Source organism: Eutrigla gurnardus (genome assembly GCF_963514095.1).
Source record: "Eutrigla gurnardus genome assembly, chromosome: 4".
Lineage (NCBI taxonomy): Eukaryota > Metazoa > Chordata > Actinopteri > Perciformes > Triglidae > Eutrigla > Eutrigla gurnardus.
In genome coordinates this window covers 11596355-11602839 of record NC_139918.1, presented here as the reverse complement: position 1 = coordinate 11602839, position 6485 = coordinate 11596355, and the positions used below count along the sequence as shown (strand labels likewise).

Sequence of the window (6485 nt, the reverse complement as noted above, 5' to 3'; positions counted from 1 at the left end):
ACACTATTCCGATTTACAGTTGTTAACTTTTTAAAAAGGCAACCATGAACGAATGACCACTTGGTGGATAAGGGACATGTAAAAACTGTTTGTCCTGCTTGTGCTCCTTTACTTGCACCAGCTCTACACATTATAAAGGAATTTTCAGTGAATAAATGACAGAAATTTACAATAGCTAACAATTAAAACTGTAATCTATTTTTAAAGTGCAAACATGAACAGGTAGCTTTTGTGGTTAGACAGCCTACCAGGTGTAACTTCCATTCAGATGCTTTGGGCAAAAGCATATTCAACATACTGTCACATTAAGACACGTGGTCCCATCAGCACTTTCTGGATGAAGGTAAAAGTGTGAATGAGTTTCCTGGGGTAGTCCAAATGCAATACATACATCAAACCAAACAACAATGCAAATGCTTTAGCCAACCTGGGGATGTTGCTCATCACAAGCTCATCTTCTACCACAATAGCAATGGATGCAGGACTGAAGTCAACTGGACTTGTAGTGCTCTCGGAGACCACCGTGACAAGGGCAACAGGCGTGTCAGTGATGTCTGGCTCAGGCGAATCGTCCTCCTGGAATATGCAGGTTATACAAGGTTAACTTTCAGGAACTAGACAATTGCATTATATTACTATTTCACAGGTCATGACTCAACAGCTAAGTATTAGGTAGGTATTTCAACTGACTATTCTACACCACAATCTCTTAATGTAGCACCATAAGCACCTTAACATAACCATATGTTGCACTACTACCACTTCTACCTCCTCCATTCTGTGTAATTACTGTGTGCAATAATTACCTTGTAAATACCTTTTATCCTATTTTATTTTATTTTTCTACACATTTATATTTTCTGTCTCTTAGTGAAATCCCTTCTTGTACTTTTAGTATTTTAAGTCTACTTGTTTTATGTCCCCTGTATATTGGATGTCTGTCTGTCTACCTGCTGGTGTATTTATTGTATGTCTGCTCCACCTGCTGCTGTAACAAGTAAATTTCCCCGTTGTGGGATAAATAAAGGTCTAAAGTCTAAAGTCTAGTCACCATCCAAGAGGTAGGTATACATGTAAGCATGTCAATGTGTCTCATATAGGTCTTTTAAACCCTCCAGTTGTCATCAGGTCAAGGAAGGAAGCTGAAGGAAGGACAGGGGGAAGAAGGGAGGAAGGAAGGAAAGAAGTGAGGAGGGATGGAGGGACAGAAGGAAGGAAGGAAAGAAAAAGGGAAGGAGGGGAAGAAGGAAGGAAAGAAAAAGGGAAGGACGGGAAGAAGGAAGGAAGAAAAAATGAGGAAGGAAGGAATGAAGGGAGGGGCAGGGAGGGAGGAAAGAAGGAAGGGAGGAGGTAGGAAAGTAGTGTGTGTGTGTGTGTGTGTGTATGTGTGTGTGTGTTATTTCATGAGTGGTAAGGTCAAAAGGTCAACCAAATTATTAGCCCTCTGGGCAAGGTGAGGTCAGGGCTTTGTGGGAAGTTAAACTTAAGGATTACAGGGCTTCTATACCACATACTGTATGTATCCATATGCATCCACACTCACGCCTCCACACAGGGTTTGGAAGGTGGTTGCGTTGTATAGTTAGGCAGCTTTTAGTGTTGAAAATAATGCTATCCATACAAAGCAAGCAATATCACCTCATTGATACTAACAGTTCTGCGAAAGCAGTGCATACTTACATTCCACGTCTTGAAGAACGGTGGGTCCTCCTCACGCAGGTATACCGGGAGGGCACGTAGGGCTGCAGTGCGTCTCATGTTGACATCTTGTTCTTGCTGAAAGGACAAGCAAATTGAACATGATGAACTTTGTTGCTGTCACTGTTGTCCGTATAACTTGATTTGGACCAAGTTCAACTTTAACTCACCTGGAGGTCATAAATATGTAGGATGTCATGCAGCGCCTGTGCTATCTTGCCGGTGTGTTCTGCCTTCTGTCTGTATATGGCCAACAGTTGTGGTGTGTGCCGGTCAAGCTCAGCATAAAACTGGTTCCGTAGATTGACGTTTGTGATGCGGTGGAACTGCACAAACCTACAAAACAAAATAAAAAAACACAATAGGACAAATGAATTGGGATGAAACATGTTTAGAGAGGGCAGACTGAGAAAGATGTGTAAAGATTGGTAGAAATGAGAAAGAGTGAGCCTGTTTTACCTGCGATTCCATCCGAAGAGCCGGCCATTTCTGTAGGAACTCCTTCACCATTTGATCCCCCTGAACGATCTCTTGGCGACGCAGGGCAAAAGTCATCAGTGTGACAGTGTTGCCTCTGAGAAGGGCGGTCTGAAGTCACACAAGGGACATGTAAAAAACTGTGTCCTGCTTGTGCTCCTTCACTTGCACCAGCTCTACATGTGTCTTTGTGAAACCGCGATAAATGAATTTCAGTGCATTAATTACAGAAATGTACAAATGCAGGAGGTGTAGAGACATGGCAAAGGACTAACTCTTGAATAATGGCTATGTAGTGCTTAAATAACTGTGTCTGGTTGTCTGTGGACACAGCACCCAACTTGCACTTCCACTCCATCATTTGAAGTGCTTACTTTCAAACTAAATGAATTCTCCTACAAGTGAGTTTAAATAATTTGGCTTACCAAAGAAAAAGGTCAGTGCTGGTCAATATTCTCAACTTGATCCTGTGGAAACAGATACAATAAGCAGTAAGAAACCAGTTAAATTATGTAGGCTACTCAACAACAGCTTTACAATTTATTAACCCAGAATCTCAAGTGTTAATATAACTTACCAATAAAGTTGTTCTCAGATGATATAAGTGACTGTAGGTCATATACAGTCAATTACATAGATCTTCAAATGCACACACACAGACAGACAGACTTGATTGTTACAAATAATAATAAAATGTTAGCCCATTTATGGAGGGGGAGCAGCACAAGCTAAATCTCAGTTACCTTGATTTGTGTGCATGCTCGCTTCTCTGCATCCACTTCAGCCTATGAGGAAAGAAAAAATGGAGGTTCAATGTAAGCTTGCAGATTGCATAAGCTAACCAACTTCATGTCCATGCATTACTACGGACGTAACTAGCACTGAAGTGCATAAAAGTTACTGAGTCGGCTAATGGCTTAACTAGCTGCAACTTAACGTTTGTTGGTCTTAAGATAGCTACTAGGCCTACGTTAGTTCATTCGGGTGCATGTAAGAAGAAGAAAAATATTTACCAGATAAGGGCGCCACACAAAGAAACGCTACGGCTGCTAACTGAAAAGAGTTACTAGCTAACATAGTCATTTTTAATGGCAGCACAGGCGCCGCAATTCAAATATGAGCGCGAATCACCGCGGCCATTGCGCGGTACCCTAAATGTAAAAGCAGCACAGTCTAACGATCAAACACTTTATTATTTGTGATACCCATGCAACGTTATAACAAGCAAAGCAGTTTTGACAAGTTTGTTTGGTTTACTTACAAGTTAATCCATGAACGAAGATGACACGCGGACTCTCGCACACGGCAGCCATCTTGGACAAAAAAAATTCCGTCGGTCAGGGCAGCAGATTCACAACGTCGTGACGTCATGACGTCCGTGCACGTAGCGTTTACTCAAAAGCGATCATTGATGGGGAATACTTTACTCATAAGTGCTGTGCCACAGAACATTAAAACTAGATTAATCGTTCACATCACTGATTAGTTATAAGTTCTTTCAACTATTAAACAGATTTTAATTATTGTGCCCTCAGTCCTTATAAGTTAGTAGTACTGTTGGGGTTTACAGTGTGGCTATGCTTCCTCTTCTGACCGGCTAGCTAGCCAGCTAGCGTGATACTGCTAACAACAACGTTAGCACGCCACTTTCTGACTGCTGTTGGCTCACTAAACGTTACCAACTACCAACGTGACTTCACAACTGTCTTCACAGCGTCGTGGACAAGTTTTTGATTAAACCGCTGTTCTCTGGTTTGTGTTTTTAGAGCTGTCGGACTAAAAGAGGTTATCACTAACTACACATCAAAACCATTTTAGTTGAAAAAAAAGTATTAATCAAGGATGCCAATTTGTTGTAGAGGGTCACCATAGAGGTCAGTGGGGGAGGGGCTAAAATGGGTGTTAATGAGTGGCCTTATTTTTACAAAACACTAAGAAGTTTTCTTGGGGAAATGGGAAAATTGTTCACTTTAATTTAAAGGGGACCGTAAAAAATGGATAAAACAGAACTCTATGGTACAATTCTTGTAGTTAACAGTACCAACGTAACTTTTGTTCAATCTGACATCATACAAAAAGTAACAATGCAACAAAATCAATCTTCTCACTTATTATTCAGATGGGTCAGACGGTGACTAGTCAAATTTTTTTAGAAAATAGCGTACTTTTCAAAAAGGCGGTCAAAACTGGCATCTAGGGTTCATTTTGAATTGTGATTCATTACATCTAAATTAAACGACAACCCCTTCATGGAAAAAAAAGAAAAAACAACTTGAACTATAAAAAATATTGAGCTTTCAGAATTTTATTATAGTTTCAATTTCAACATACAAACATTGTAGTTTACAGTACAATGTAACTTTTTTTATCATGAACATGATCAACTAATGAATGCAGTTGTAAATTTCTTTCCAAATTGTCAAAGTGGTGAGAACAATGATGAAGGAAGATCTGGTGCTCCATCTCTTAGGAACCGTGCAGTGGAAGAGAAACAACCAGCAACATGTGCATCAACACAAATCTTCAGTCAAATACTACAGAACAACTCTGTAATGTTTGTTTGACTGCTGATCTCAGAGCAGTGAAGAACCAACAATCCGCAGCAAACATGGAGACTGTGACGGTCCAGAGGACCGCACAGGAAGACGCCCGACTCAGCTGCGGCACGCACGTTACACGCATACATATCATGGTCTCACACTTATACTGATGCCACATCTGCAGTGATCATGTCTTAGTAGTTGCACAACGTCATGGACATTTCTTTTAAAGAATGACACGAACAATGAAAGGTTGAAATGTAATGTTGCGCCTTTTTATTTGTTAAAAATATATCACAATGTTAAAGTTAAACAAACAAAAGATTTACTGGCTGCCGTCTCGTTTGGCTCCTGCGTCCGCGGGCAAAGGGTGCCGACGACGAACAACGGAGCGTTTATAGGTTCCGTGCGTGATTGGTTCCGTACCAATGTGGAGTTTAGTATGGGGGTTTCCGGGGAGAGTAGGCCCTGATCAAGCCAACTTTTTTTGTTAGGAATCCCTTCATACATAAATGATGCGACATGTATATTGCATAATAATTGTTGTGGGCAGGTGCAATAGATATCTATGTATAGTCTCAGAGTGTTATTTGTTGTCATCGTGTAATTGTTTGTCTAATGTTCCCCTGTGTCTTCATAATGGTGCTGGCCGCCTTCTATATGTTTACCCCCCTGTTTCTTGTATGTGAGTGTTATGATGTCTAGTGTGAGACACATATGTACTGGTCACAAGACAGATTTTTGGAGAGCTGTAGACCTCACTGCTGAGGTTACAGCAGAGCGTAGAACTGCCGTAGTACTTTATTTTGTTATTTTTGTTATTTTCTAAATTTAATCTAGTTATTTTGTATTTGCATATTTGGACCGGAATTGCTTGTTTTGCTGCAAGCCCTCTTAATAAAACATTGTCCAAAAAGAATTACTACTGCCTCTGCATCCTTGGCCAAACCCACAATTTTTTGTGTTTCGCAACACGCTCGGTTCCGTCACAGAGACACAATGGGTTGAAGAGTTAAAAGATTCAACTGTTAACTGACTTCTGTCTATTTGAGTTTACAGAGCACAACAGATTCCCCGTAACAGAAATCTAAAGAAAATCCAGCATGGAGAGGCTTAGTGAACCTGGTCTGGACTCTGTGGAGGAGAGTCATGGTCTTGGAGACCCTGTAGAAAAATTTGGTAAACATGTGCAGGCAAGTGTTCTCTACAAAAAAGTATTTTGTTTTAATTATTTTTTAAAGAAAATGTAATATTTTACTGTACAGTATCCAAAGGCGTTTTATTTTTAAAAATCCCACAGTGAAAAATTCTGTAAGTTTGTGAGAAAATACTGGGGCTGGACGATTAATCGAATTTTGATCGCGATTTCGGTCTTGGCTTCTCACGATCATGAAAACACTGCAATCGAAGTAAAACGATGAATGTGCCACCGCGCTGCGTGTATGCAAATTACTGCGCTGTAAAAGCACAGTGAACACACCTGTCAAGGGCTTCAAGACACCGGTCAACATCAGTACAGTTAGCAACCAGGCTTCAAGACACCGGTCAACATCAGTACAGTTAGCAACCAGACTTCAAGACACCCCTCAATATCAGTACAGTTAGCAACCAGGCTTCAAGACACCAGTCAACATCAGTACAGTAAGCAACCAGGCTTCATGACACCAGTCAACATCAGTACACAGTGTTTCCCCTAGAATGTTTTTCAGGCCTGGTGGTACCCACCGAAAAAACCCTAAACAGACGAGATGCGTGCATCGTGTATTAGTG

General features: G+C 40.8%; 1 long non-coding RNA gene across 1 annotated transcript; it reads right to left on the bottom strand.

Annotated features, from left to right (window-relative positions):
* Nucleotides 1-320: 320 nt before the first annotated feature.
* Nucleotides 321-3063, bottom strand: LOC311013006. The gene is made up of 7 exons (XR_014597093.1): nucleotides 2919-3063; nucleotides 2753-2814; nucleotides 2601-2642; nucleotides 2158-2286; nucleotides 1869-1938; nucleotides 1681-1776; nucleotides 321-576 (listed from the first exon to the last, which is right to left on the bottom strand). It is a non-coding gene; the product is annotated as an uncharacterized lncRNA (long non-coding RNA).
* Nucleotides 3064-6485: the final 3422 nt, after the last annotated feature.